Genomic DNA, 15313 nt, shown 5'->3' with positions numbered 1-15313 from the left:
CTATTTGCAGATGACATGATCCTCTACATAGAAAACCCTAAAGATTCCACCAGAAAATTACTAGAAATAATCAATGACTATAGTAAAGTTGCAGGATATAAAATCAACACACAGAAATCCCTTGCATTCCTATACACTAATAATGAGAAAACAGAAAGAGAAATTAAGGAAACAATTCCATTCACCATTGCAACGGAAAGAATAAAATACTTAGGAATATATCTACCTAAAGAAACTAAAGACCTGTATATAGAAAACTATAAAACACTGGTGAAAGAAATCAAAGAGGACACTAATAGATGGAGAAATATACCATGTTCATGGATTGGAAGAATCAATATAGTGAAAATGAGTATACTACCCAAAGCAATTTATAGATTCAACGCAATCCCTATCAAGCTACCAACAGTATTCTTCACAGAGCTAGAACAAATAATTTCACAATTTGTATGGAAATACAAAAAACCTCGAATAGCCAAAGCTATCTTGAGAAAGAAGAATGGAACTGGAGGAATCAACCTACCTGACTTCAGGCTCTACTACAAAGCCACAGTTATCAAGACAGTATGGTACTGGCACAAAGACAGAAATATTGATCAATGGAATAAAATAGAAAGCCCAGAGATAAATCCACACACATATGGACACCTTATCTTTGACAAAGGAGGCAAGAATATACAGTGGATTAAAGACAATCTCTTTAACAAGTGGTGCTGGGAAATCTGGTCAACCACTTGTAAAAGAATGAACCTAGACCACTTTCTAACACCATACACAAAAATAAACTCAAAATGGATTAAAGATCTAAACGTAAGACCAGAAACTATAAAACTCCTAGAGGAGAACATAGGCAAAACACTCTCCGACATACATCACAGCAGGATCCTCTATGACCCACCTCCCAGAATATTGGAAATAAAAGCAAAAATAAACAAATGGGACCTAATTAACCTTAAAAGCTTCTGCACATCAAAGGAAACTATTAGCAAGGTGAAAAGACAGCCTTCAGAATGGGAGAAAATAATAGCAAATGAAGCAACCGACAAACAACTAATCTCAAAAATATACAAGCAACTCCTACAGCTCAACTCCAGAAAAATAAACGACCCAATCAAAAAATGGGCCAAAGAACTAAATAGACATTTCTCCAAAGAAGACATACAGATGGCTAACAAACACATGAAAAGATGCTCAACATCACTCATTATCAGAGAAATGCAAATCAAAACCACTATGAGGTACCATTTCACGCCAGTCAGAATGGCTGCGATCCAAAAGTCTACAAGCAATAAATGCTGGAGAAGGTGTGGAGAAAAGGGAACTCTCTTACACTGTTGGTGGGAATGCAAACTAGTACAGCCACTATGGAGACCAGTGTGGAGATTCCTTAAAAAACTGGAAATAGAACTGCCTTATGATCCAGCAATCCCACTGCTGGGCATACACACTGAGGAAACCAGAAGGGAAAGAGACACGTGTACCCCAATGTTCATCGCATCACTGTTTATAATAGCCAGGACATGGAAGCAACCTAGATGTCCATCAGCAGATGAATGGATATGAAAGCTGTGGTACATATACACAATGGAGTATTACTCAGCCATTAAAAAGAATACATTTGAATCAGTTCTAATGAGGTGGATGAAACTGGAGCCTATTATACAGAGTGAAGTAAGCCAGAAGGAAAAACATAAATACAGTATACTAACGCATATATATGGAATTTAGAAAGATGGTAACAATAACCCGGTGTACGAGACAGCAAAAGAGACACTGATTTATACAACAGTCTTATGGACTCTGTGGGAGAGGGAGAGGGTGGGAAGATTTGGGAGAATGGCATTGAAACATGTAAAATATCATGTACGAAACGAGTTGCCAGTCCAGGTTCGATGCACGATACTGGATGCTTGGGGCTAGTGCACTGGGACGACCCAGAGGGATGGTATGGGGAGGGAGGAGGGAGGAGGGTTCAGGATGGGGAACACATGTATACCTGTGGCGGATTCATTTTGATATTTGGCAAAACTAATACAATTATGTAAAGTTTAAAAATAAAATAAAATTAGAAAAAAAAAGAAAAACAGCTTTAAGATTCTGAACGCCTCCATGGCAAGGGCTCAGTCTCATTGTCTTATATTTCCAAGGTGCCACAAAACACTTAGCCCATCACTGATGTTTAATATTTGTTGAGCTAATTAAAAAGAGGAAATATTATTTGATCTGACCTTTTTCAAAGCACTCACTGGGTAGCACAAGGAGGTAGAAGTAACACAATGAGTTTCCACAATACATCAAGCTTCATACTATGCAATTTTATGGCTGTTAAACTATCTTTATCAGTAAAGAATACATTCAGGTAGATATATAAGCCAACCAAGAGTGGCTTACACAAATAGGATTTATTTCCCCTCATTTGTACAGGTGAGAACATTCTGTTTTTACTTCTACTCTTTACTGGTGCCATTGGGACCCTGTAGTGTGCTCTGTCTCTGCTCTGCCATCTTTAGCTTTGTTCTCTTGCTTGCAGAATGGCTGCCACAGCTCCAGGCAATACTTCTACACTCAAAGCAACATAATGGGGGGAAAGATGCAATAATGTTTTCTGCCAACTTTTTTACAGGAAATTAAATACTGCTCTAGGGACTTCCCTGGTGGTCCAGTAATTAAGACTCTATGCTTCCACCACAGGGGGCACAGGTTCCATGCTTGTCTGGGGAACTAAGATCCAACATGCTGTGCAACAGGCCAAAAAAAAAAAAAACCACTTCATAGACCTATAGTAGAACTTTACCTAGGTCCTCTTTGCCAACACTAGTATGTGGGAGGCCTAGAATGTGAAGGTATATTTAGCTGGGTGCTTGCAGCTCCAAACATATAAGCAAGTTTCTTATCCAAGAAAATATATATTAGCTAGGCACTTGAGAGTTTCTGCCATGAAACCTCAAGGTTTCATGAAAACCTAATGAAAGTGTTATCAGTGCATCGATTTCATAAAGACAGAACCTGAAGCTGAGAAATAAAGCAATTCATGCAAGTACAAATAGTGGTTCCATGGAATTTTGCTTAAGCCAACATTTTGCCAACTTACTGCCATAAGTGAAGTTGCTCAGTCGTGTCCGACTCTTTGTGACCCCATGGACTGTAGCCTATCAGGCTCCTCCGTCCATAGGATTTTCCAGGCAAGAATACTGGAGTGGGTTCCATTTCCTTCTCCAGGAGATCTTCCCAACCCAGGGATTGAACCCCAGTCTCCTGTGTTGTAGGCAGACGCTTTACGGTCTGAGCCACCAAGGAAATCTTATTGCCATAAACCACAAAGAAAATTAATAGGCAAAACATATCTAAAGTTTTGTTTATATATGGTTAGACTAAGCCGAGGCTTCCCTAGTGGCTCAGTGTTAAAGAATCTCCCTGCCAATGCATGAGACGCAGGTTTGATCCCTGGATCAGGAAGATATCCTGGAGAAGAAATAGCAACCCATTCCAATATTCTTGCCTGGAAAATCCCATAGACAGACGAGCCTGGTGGGCTACAGTCCAAGGAGTTCCAAGAGTCCTACACAACTTAGTGACTAAACCACCACCACAAGAATAAGCAAAGCTTTCACCCACCATTTCCTTATTTTTAAGAAGAGGTTGTTTGCTAAAGGAGACAAATTCTTGGCCTTCCTGCCATAGGCCTCAAATCTCAGCCAAATTAGCAGCCACTCCCATTTCCTGCATGCTTTATAAATCGTTTTCAAATCATCTCTAGCAAAATGTCAGTCCAGTGTGTCTCACTGCTAAAATGTTCAGCCTAAGTTTTGAGAGTCAGAATGAATCGCAATGTGGTTTTTAGAATTGTGCAGGGCTAAGAAACCATCCAGACTGACAAAAATAAAAGCTTAATCCTGCTAGTTTGAAGAAAACCTTAGATGAGCCCATTCAGCTGGAACCCTCTAACAGCTTAGAGCAATAAAATGCCTTTGTGGCCTTCCTAATCCATTTTTAATTTTTGAATAAAATTAATAACATAAATACCTAGGAGTTTCCAGCTGCATGCCTTCCTAAGGATATAAGATTCTCATATATTAATATATTCCCCATCTGTTTTTGTCAAATCCAGGTGCAATTTATAAACATAAGAATGACTGTGTCTGTTTTGCAGATGGAGGATTTAAGACCCGGAGTAGGTACAGTTACTTAGCCAAGGACAGGAAGCTGTCAAGATTAATGTTACTTTTTCATTTGTACATTGTTATTAGTCCCCTTCCCAACCCAATACTTTGGCCACCTGACGTGAAGAGCTGACTCATTTGAAAAGACCCTGATCCTGGGAAAGATTGAAGGCGGGAGGAAAAGGGGACAACAGAGGATGAGGTGGTTGGATGGCATCACTGACTCAATGGACATGAGTTTGAGTAAACTCCGGGAGTTGGTGATAGGAGGCCTGGCGTGCTGCAGTCCATGGGGTTGCAAAGAGTCAGACACCACTGAGCGACTGAACTGAACTGAACAACCTAAGAGAAAACTCTTATTGAATGAATGATATGTGGCTGTGTTGGGTCTTGATTGCTGCACATGGATTTTCTCTAGTTGCAGCGAGTGAGGCTTACTCTTCATAGTGGTGCCTCCCGTTGTGGCTTCTTTTGTTGTGGAGCCAGGACTCTAGGCACTTAGGCTCAGTAGTTGTGGCTTGTGGGCTTAATTGCCCCGAGGCATGTGGAATCTTCCCAGGCCAGGAATTGAACCCATGTCCCCTGCATTGACAGGCAGACTCTTAACCACTGGACCACCAGGGAAGTCCTCTGGGAGAACTTGATGTATTTACTCGAAACTCTCTCTTTCTTAGCAACTTGCCTGGTGCTGTTCCCATATGCAAAATGCACAGAGAGTTCACATCGTAAGCAGTAACACCTGGCCAAGACCCCCATGTTTGAGTTTGATCATGGGCAAACTACCGACATGGTTCCGTCAGCTCAGTTCTATTGACATTGTTCTGTCAGCTCAATTCTCCCCCACTGAAACAAAAATTTTACCGACTTGATTCTTTTTCTCAAGTTTTCACTCACTGTAAGGAGTTTTGTATCCTTTGAGGGGCGCTGAGAGTAGTAGAAATGTCCTCTACCTGAAAAGGCAGAGACTTTGACCTAGTTCAGTAGAAGTAGGGACATTGGAAAGAAGAGCTCTGCCCAGTCCCCTCATTTGCCATGTAAGTCTACTTGCCATAGCAGAGCACAGAGAGATACGCTTAGGAAGTGGGCAAGTCTGAGTTCCAGTCCTCACCCTTGCTAGCTATGGAATGAACCCCAAACTAAGATGCTTAATCTCCTTGAGTGTCTGTTGCCACATCTTTGAAAGCATGAGTGATAAGACTTATAGGGAAGTATTATAAAGTGAAAGTGTTAGTCGCTCAATTGTATCCACTCTTTGCAACCCCATGGACTGCAGCCCTCCAGACTCCTCTGTCCATAGAATTTTCCAAGCAAGGATACTAGAGTGGGTTGCCATTTCCTTCTCCAAGGAATCTTCCTGACCCAGGGCGCGAACCCATGTCTCCTGTGTCTCCTGCGTTGCAGGCAGATTCTTTGCCATCTGAGTTACCAGGGAAGCCCGAAGTATTATAAAGATTACCTGAGATCAAGCGCAAATGGCCTAGTAGGCATGTAAAGCATTTATCAGTATTCTATGGAATGGTGAGATGCAATTGCCGTATTATCTGATGACTTTTCTCCGTGGAGGCTGAAAGAGAGCCAAGCTCCAGGCAAAGGACACTCTGTACTTTGGGCTTGAGGCTTTCCATGTAGGATGCACTGAAATAGGTACTGGTTAGAAAATATTCTACTAGGGGAGGATGGAGCCTCAACCCCGGAGAAAAACAAGTGATGGGCACAGAGTGAACACAGCTCTGGAAGGAGATGATCAGGTTCCAAAGAAAAGGCTGGGATTTAAAGTTGTTCAGAAACTCCTCCCTTTCCACCTTCCTCCTCTAATACCCTTTCTGCCACCTTCCTCCTGTTCCCTTTAACAGAGCCTCACCCTCTCTCATTGAAACAGCCCCATCAAGACCTGCTAGATGGTGGACTGCCCTGCTGGTCCAGTGGTTAAGACTCCACACTCCCAGTGCAGGGGGCCTGGAGTTTGATCTATGGTCAGAGAACCAGATCCCTCATGCCACAGCTAAAAGATATCATGTGTCACAACTAAGAGCTGGTGTAGCCAAATAAATATTTTTCTTTTAAAAAAGGATATTCATAAAAGAAGACCTGCTTGATGAAGCAGATCTGGTTCCCAGGAAAACACAAAGAACTAAAAATTACCAAAAAACGGTCTCCATTTCATGAAGAGGCTTCCCTGGTGACTCAAATGGTAAAGAATCTGCCTGCAAGGTGGGAGACCTGGAGTTGATCCCTGGTTGGGAAGATCCCTTGGAGAAGGGAAAGGCTACCCAATCCAGTATTCTTGTCTGGAAAACCCCATGGACAGAGGAGAGTGGCAGGCTACATACAGTCCATGGGGTTAAAAAAAGAGTCAGACAGGACTGAACAACTGACACACACACATATCACGAAGAACCCGGAAATAGCCATTCAAACATTAATAAGATGCCTAAAGAAGGCTTAAAATGGGGAGGAAGGCAGCCAGAATGCTTTCTACACAAATATAACTTCACTTGCTTAAACTTTTAATATTGAGTATAGCTCTTCAGGTTTTATTTATGCCTCAAGACATAAATAATTCAAATCACAGGTTTTCTTTTCAAACTGAAATAAACTTGGGTACAAACAAATATACCTATACCTCTTTACCTAAAAGATAGCAGAGAGGGACTTCCCTGGCAGTCCTGTGGTTAAGACTCTGCACTTCCACTGTAGGGGGCAGGGTTTCAATCCCTGGTTGGGGAACTAAGCTACATGCCACATGGCCAAAATAAATAAATAAATAAAAAGATAGAAGAGAATACCAATGTAACAAAAACACAAGCAAGGATCAGATTCCTAGCGTGAGAGATGAAACGTTGAGGCTGGAAAGGACTTGCTTGAAGTCTCTCCCAGAATGAAACTGGAGCAAATCTCCACAGACATGGGGCTCCTCTCTATTCTGGTTTTCCACTGTGCTAACAAAAGACTGCATCTTGCAGGGTACTAGCTTGTCCTCCTCCTTCCTTACTCCCGCTACACAAACGGCTCCAAATGAAAATGTCATTTGGATCAAAATATTCGAGATACATTAAGACATCTAAAATTGCACACAGATCAAAGTATATGAAGTCATAGATTTCCTGGCTTCCCCTCAAGACTGTCATCAAAATAATAAAGAAGCCATTTGCCACCTCCCACACTAATTCCACCATAATCAGAACATAGTCATATATCTGCCTTTGCCAAATTGGGATTTGTGAATTAGGAGCATAAGTGAGAGCAGTGGCGGCTGCCAGGGGTTCGGAGATTGAGGCTTATATCATTTTGCTGTGATGGGTTGGGAAGTCCTGGGCTTTAACCTAACTGGAAAATGACCAAAGGTCAAAACTCTTTCCTTTGCCATCTACAACGAGGTAGCCTTCAGTCTGCTAGAGAAGTCTTCCCTAATCCTGCCAGCTAAAGAAATCTCTTCTCTGTTCCAGACATACACAGTGTTACCACTGAGGTCTTCCAAGGGACTTCTCAATAGCAGGAGATGCTTTATAATAATGAAAAGGCATTGTTCATTGAAATTAGAAAACCTAAGTGTAGATTCCTGGTCCTTCGTTCACTTATCCGGACTGAGCAGTCTTACTATCTCTGAGACCCAGACATGATGCAAATGTCACTCCCTGTGAATGTTCACATTCAGTGGTTAATTTCTGCTCCCTATAATGAGACAAACGCGACCCCTCCATGTTTATGTCAACATATCCTTTGATGGCCATTTGAGGACAGAATGTGATTTCCAGGCTGTTGTCTGAAAGCAACCGAGTACTATAGTTGAATCAAGGAAGAACCAGGAAATTAAGCCGCACAACGGAAGGCCATGACCACAGCAGGTGGGGACTCTGCAGGAGGGAGGGAAACAAGGACCTGGGTCCAGACTGCCACGGAGGAAACTGCAAGCCATGGATGTGGACGTGACTGTGGCTTCCACTTGAGCATGGACGGTCTGGAGGAGCCACTTAACAGCCTCAGCAACCCAGTACCGAAGAAGCAACTCCTGCCTTGCAGAGGGACACGGTGCTGGTGAGTGGTGGCACGCAAGCAGAGCAAGGAGTCTAAAGGCCTTACCTTTATCAGGTTCTCAGACAGCCTGAAGGTTTGCAACCTTGGGAGAAATAACCAGCACTTCAGCGCCAGTGATACCAAGACCGTAAGGCTTTCATTGAGCAAGCTAGATCACTTGGTGACCAATGACATGTTGAAGAGAAAGAATTTATATGAATATGTGTCATGTTCTATTCTCTTCTCATTCCACTATAAAACCAACCTTTGTTGAGTAGTTCTGGATTACATATAGTTTATGGATTGCTTTTTTTTTTTCTTGGTGAATCTTTTTAAATGATAGAACTCATTCTTTCTTTCTTTCTTTTTTTTACTAACCAGAAAGGATATAAACTCAGATATGTGTCAGATAAGCTTTGAAGTAAGAAAAATGCACAGATGAATAAAACATGATGCCACAAAAACCTTGGATTGAATCCCAACTGAGTCTCTAGCTGGCTTTATGGCTTTGGGACAATGATTGATCTCTGTGAATCTGACTTTCCCTTATCTATAAAAAGTAATAATGGCTACCTGTGTTTGTCTCTCAATTAAAAATCACTTATATGTGCTAGGGTTTCCCAGTTGGCACAGTGGTAAAGAATCTTCCTGCTAGTGCAGGAGATGTGAGTTCAATCCCTGAATCAGGAAAATCCCCTGGAAGAGGAAACGGCAACCCACTCCAGTATTCTTGCCTGGAAAATTCCATGGACAGAGGAGCCTGGTGGGCTACAGCCCATGTGGTCTCAAAGAGTCAGACATGACTGAGCACACCCACACACACACACACACACAATATGTGCAAAGTTTACCTCCCATAAAGAGAAGCTTAGGAAAACAAGGTAGGAGAAGGCAGCTTTCCTATGAAGCCAATGATGGATCTCAGAGCCTCTTTAGGACCAGAGTGAAAAAGACATGTAAGACTCCATGGACGCTCTATTCTTCCTAATTCTCTAGGGTCTAGGTGGCTGTGGTCCATCCCAGAGCAAGGGCTCATGGCACTTACCTCCAGAGGCACAAGAACGAGGCAGCTGCCCTTGGCTTCTGCTCGCCTGTGTTTCATGTCTGCCCTTTTCCCCGCGAACAACTGCTGATTCACCCTTAACTTTCCTGTATAAATTCTTGGGAAACTTCCAGTGTAAATTCCTCCAAGAGAGTATCTGTTTATCCTGATAAGAATCTGATTACCTGATAAGCCACCTGGTGCTTCCCAGCTGGTGCAGTGGTAAAGAATTTTCCTGCTAGTGCAGGAGATGTGAGTTCAATCCCTGAATCAGGAAAATCCCCTGAAGAGGAAACGGCAACCCACTCTAGTATTCTTGCCTGGAAACGTTCCATGGACAGAGGAGCCTGGAGGGCTACAGTCCATGGGGTCACAAAGAGTCAGATAGGACTGAGCGCACATACCACACACACACACACACACACACAGCTCCCATTGTCTCCAGTGTAGTCAAGGAAGGGGAAACAGGGCCCCAGAACTCGCATCCTCTTGCTCAAGGAACAACTAAGGCTCAATTTCTTCAACGGGGAATGTGGATGTTGCAGGATCACAATCTATTTGTCAAGTATACCGGTGAATAGGCTGTTATAATGGGGCATATAAAGCACCTGGCTCCTAATGGGTACACTATAAAATGGAATTATTACTATTTTGAACAGACTCAAAATTGGATTCCAGCTCTCAGAAAACTAATAATCATGTGATTGATAGCTAACATTGAGTACACTCTGTATGCCCCTGACTTTTCTAACATCTCTTTTAACCTGCACAATAACTTGATCCTATTAGTGTCTTTACTACAAAGAAAAGGAAACTCAGGCTCAAATGATTTACGTAACTGACTTAAGGACAAGAAGCTAATGACCTTGAATCCAGAGCTCTTGCATTAGGGCCCCCATCTGTGAACACTGCCTCAAAGTAATCAGAAACACTTCTCTGGAGCCCAAGTTCCAGGCCTTCAGCCTTGCCTAAGTCACTGACACTCTGGTCTTTGGTGTCCCGGGTAACCAATGAAAAAGTGACCCTCAATGGTAATACACACTGGGCTTACAGTGAGAAAACCTGGCCTCCAGTTTATGACCCCGTGCTTCTGGGTTGCGTAACTCGCAATAACCTCAAACTTTTTGAGCCTTATTTTCCTGAGCTGTAGGTTGGAAACGATATTACATGCTCTGTCGGCCTCACATCAAGCAGTGAGAATAAAGACGAAATACTACTTGGAGGAAATTGCCTAGGAACCATTTAAGCATTATATAAACGTGAGTTGTTATTATCAGAAGTCCATTTGGACTCACATTTTATCACTTGAAATCCTGCAGTAGTATTCTGTTTAATAATATTGTTCAGCTAACTTTCAATTATTCATTCTCTCTCATATAAAACCTATTGACCACCTACGGTAGCCAGGGATTGTGAGAGGAATAGGAACATAACGATGAAAAGGGCAAGAGCTCTCTTCTCAAAATGCTCACAGTGCGGGCGGAGGCTGAGGGTGGGAAGTGGGCAGGAAACAGGTGATTTCTGGAGCAGTTTGGAAAATGCTGTATCAGGGGGCAGAAACAGAGCAATGTAGGAGCACAGATGAAGCAGGGCGGTCTGCCTGGGGAGAAAGCTTAATTTAATCAAGGTAGCATCTCAGCAGGTTGGATGGCAAGTGAGAAAGGTGGATGAAGACAATTATAAGGTGACAGATCGGCCCAAATTCGCCCCCCCGCCCCAACCACCTCAGCGTCTGTTCTCCTATTCTTTCTTTAAACCTCGTGGGTTTTAGCTGGAATCATGGCTGCCTGGCAGTCTCCATTCTCCAACCCCCTTGCAACTGAGTGTGGCTGTGTAACAGTGAGATGGGAGCCCAAGCCATGAGCACAACCTCTGGTTCATCTCCTCAAAAAACAAAACCAGGTGGGCACTTCCCTGGCGGTCCAATGGTTAAGACGTCACACTCCCAAAGGAGGGGGCCCAGGTTGGATCCCTAGTCAGGGAACTAGATCCCACATGCCACAAGTAAGAGCTAGCACAGCAAAATTCATCTTTTAAAAGATTTTTTGTTTAAAAAAACCACTTGGACTGGAACGTGAATGTGGAAGAGGAGTCAACTTCAACCACACGGCAAGGACAAGAGGGAGGAAACATCAGAGCAAAAAGATGAAAGAGCCCAGGCAGCGGATGTCCTTGTGAAGCAGAGCTGCCCCACGCCAGCTCAGGACCACTCGCTTCTGTCTGTTTCATAAGAGAAAAACTAGCATCTTTCTTGTTTAAAAGACCTTATTTTTTAGTCTTTTTTTTTTTTTTCTTAAGATACCTTAACAGGTTACCCAACAGGAACATGTGAAAAGTTCTGGAATCATGAAGAGATAAGGCAGCTGTGTTTAGGAAGTGATCAAAAATGTAGTTTGGTAGCCACATGGGGACCACGTGGTAGGTTTCTATGAGAACGTGAGGTGATCCCAGAGATGTAGACTTGGCTTGAGATTTCAGGACAATTATTAGTCAAGCTTGGGCTTTTCAACTTAGTCCCTGGGGCACATGGGAGCCAAAGAGTGCCCTAATGTCTCCTAAATATCTTCTTTCTTTAAAAACAAACAAACAAACAAACGAGTATTTATTTGGCTGCACTGGGTCTTAGTTGCAGCATGGGGGATATTTAGTTGCTGCATGTGGGATCTAGTTCCCTGATCAGGGATCGAACTCTAGGCCCTTGCATTGGGAGCATGAGGTCCTAGCCACAGGACCACCACAGAAGTCCCCTAAGCATCTTCTCTTGAAAGGCCAACAAAAGAGAGTACATTATGGGAAAAGGGGGAAAGAAAGGTAGGAAAAGAGAGAGGGAGAGAGGAAGAGAGAGAGGAAGTAAAAGAAAAAAAATACTTTATAGAGGCAGAAATCAGAACTGCTAAATCTTAGGCATATGGACTTCTGTAAATTCCTCTGAACCTCGACTTTTTCAACTTTAAAATGGAAACAGTAACAGGTTTGCAGAATTATTTTAAGGACAAAATGAAATTGGGTAAATAAAGTGTGTGACAGATGTTAGAAACCCCAAAATTATTCTATTATCAATAACCCAAATCTTCTATTTCTGGAAGTTCTTCCTATTGTCCCACAGAGCTTTCTGGGTCTCATGTCAGAGCCTCAGAGTTGCTGCTGATTCCATTTTGTAGGACACACTTCCCCCATCAAAGTTTGCCTCACTCTTGTTTTCTTTCTTTCCTTTAAAGACTTTTTTATGTGGACCTTTTTTGCACTAGTGGTAAAGAACCCGCCTGCCAATGCAGGAGACATTAAGAGATGTGGGTTCCATCCCTGGGTCATGAAGATCTCCTGGAGGAGAGCACAGCAACCCACTCCAGTATTCTTGCCCGGGGAATCCCACGGACAGAGGAGCCTGACAAGCTACAGTCCATGGGGTCACAAAGAGTCAGACAGGACTGAAGTGACTTAGCATTTTTAAAGTTTGTATTGAATTTGTTACAATATTGTTTCTGTTTTATATTTTGGTTTTTTGGCTGCAAGCCATGTGGAACCTTAGCTCCCTGACCAGGAATTGAACCGCACCCCCTGCATTGGAAGGTGAAATCTTAACCACGGGACCACCCATAAGTCCCAATTTGCCTCATCAGTTTATAGACATCTCTCCCTTGACCACCCAAAGCCACTGCAGCTGCTCAGCCAAACTCAGCATCATTTGCTCGTTTAACTCTTCCCCCGTGAATGGATCTCTTCAACCCCGTAACCATCCTGTTTACTCTCCCTTGGAGGAGCTCTAAATTGACTCCTTCCAGCTGGTGCTGAGATTTGCATGTGGTGAAAAGTGAACACAAAGGTGCCGTCACCCAAGGACACGTGTGTGGGAGGAACACTTCCAGCAGCCATCTCATTCCCTCTGGCTCCCGCTCTCCAGGTGGGATTTCTCTGGATAGGAAGGTGCGGGTGATTGGTCCAATCCTGCTACAGCCTTCCTTCAAATGCCAGAATCCTGGCTAACAGGGAGGGTGTTTAAGTATGCACAGTTGACTCACAAATTCAGGGGCTTCAGAGGAGACCTCAGTGTAACTGCTTGCAAGGGATGCCTAAGACCTGCTTTGGAAAATGGTGATGAAGATCCTAGACTAGCAGATCAGGTCTCTGAAACATAGGTATTTCAGGCACTAAATTAAGCAAGGAGGACCCTCCAATGCACTGGGCCAGCATAGGAATGCCCCAGAATGGCCCCGAATTGGATGTGCCCTGAGGGAGCTTGATGAATAGAAGCTTGGAGAAGCTCTGCTGATGTCCCCAAATGCTCCAAGCCTTGGTGCTGGGAAATTTCATCCAAATTCCTTTGTGGGAAAAGCAGTAAAACTAAAAGATTAAGCTATTTTGGGAACCTGAAGAGCTTTAGTATTTTTTGAGAGGCCAGGTGGTATGAAGCTGACTGAGAAAAACATAATCCCCATAAAAACAAAACTCTGGGGAGAAAAAGACTTGACCCAGGTCTTCTGACTCATGTGCCTCCTCTTGTACTGCTGGTGAAATGAGAGGGTCCTAGGGACTTCCCTGGTGGTCCGGTGGTTAAGAATCCACCTTCCAAAGCAGGGGATGTGGGTTCAGCCCCTGGTCAGGGAACTAAGAGCCCACAAGCTGCGGGGCAAGTAAGACTGAATGCTGCAACTGGAAAGTCTGAGCACTGCAACTAGAGAAGCCCACACACCCCAACGTGGGGGAAGACCGCAAACCACAGCAAAGACCCAGAACAGCCAGAACAAGAAATGAGAGGGCCCTGTATCTTTCTTTGGAACTGTTCTGGCTTTCTCAAAGATAGGAGGATATAGGCCCCTGATATATACCTTAACACTAAATACGCCTAGACAGCATATTGAACAGCAGAAACTTCACTTTGTTAATAAAGGTGCATATAGTCAAAGCTATAGTTTTTGTATCCATGTGAGAGTTGGACTGTAAAGAAAGCTGGGCACTGGAAAATTGATGCTTCTGAACTATGGTGCTGGAGAAGACTCTTGAGAGTCCCTTGGACTGCAAGGAGATCAAACCAGTCAATGCTAAAGAAAATCAACCCTGAATATTCTTTGGAAGGAATCAATATTCACTGATGCTGAAGCTTAAGTTCCAGTACTTTGGCCACCTGATGGGAAGAACTGACTCATTGGAAAAGACCCTGATGCTGGGAAAGATTGAGGGCAAGAGGAGAAGGGGGTGACAGAGGATGAGATGGTTGGATGGCATCATCAACTCAGTGGAAGAGGGAATTCAATACAGCTAGAATGAAGAAGGAGTGGGGTGATGGGGAGATAAGTGAGATGACCTAGGGCTTGGGAAAGAGATAGGACCCCTGTGGTGACAGCACAGATGCTAAGCTAAGGACATGTTTAGGGAAAGAAGCATATAAGGATTTTGAGGGGATAGCAAGGCACCTTGTATTTTCAAAATAGCACATCAGAGACTTAAGGAGAAAGAAAAGACTGGAGGCAGAGACCTCTCAGGAGTTAGTACAACTGTTTAGGTGACATAGAATGTGTGCTGATCCAAACTAACTCTTATTCATGCTCCAAAAGTTTGGTGTCTTCTCTTCCAAGAAGTCTTCCCTCTTGCTTGAGTCATCCTCATTCTCAAGACACATGGCACATAACTGTCTCATACGAGGGCAATTATCTGTTTCAGAGTCAGTCTTCTCCAAGAGACTGAGTGCCCCGTAAGGGCAGGGGCTGCATTTTATTATTCTTTACATTCCCAGTACCTTGTAAAATGCCCAGCATGGAGTGGAAACAGTGCATGCTTGATGAATTGACTACAGTCTCTTGGGGTAGAAACAATGGCAGGACAGGTCCCAGTACCAACGGAGTGGGTGTAGGATGACTATCAAAGCAACACCTCAACAATTCAGGCACAACTGCAGAAACAAAATGCTTAATAACTGAGTTGGAAGATGATATTGGAGGGGGCTTGGTACCAAGGCAGAAAACTCAAGCGGGAGGTTTGATAGTCAAGGTCAAAGTGATATGTGAAGTATGTGATCTGAGCCCCAGAGTCTCACCTTGAGCTTTGAAACGCCCTCCTGCAAACCCATAAGACTGCAGGTAGAAGTCGAGGAAACCCGATG

This window comes from Bos taurus, chromosome 14 (assembly GCF_002263795.3).
Source record: "Bos taurus isolate L1 Dominette 01449 registration number 42190680 breed Hereford chromosome 14, ARS-UCD2.0, whole genome shotgun sequence".
Classification (NCBI taxonomy): domain Eukaryota; kingdom Metazoa; phylum Chordata; class Mammalia; order Artiodactyla; family Bovidae; genus Bos; species Bos taurus.
This window is presented reverse-complemented; position numbering follows the sequence as displayed.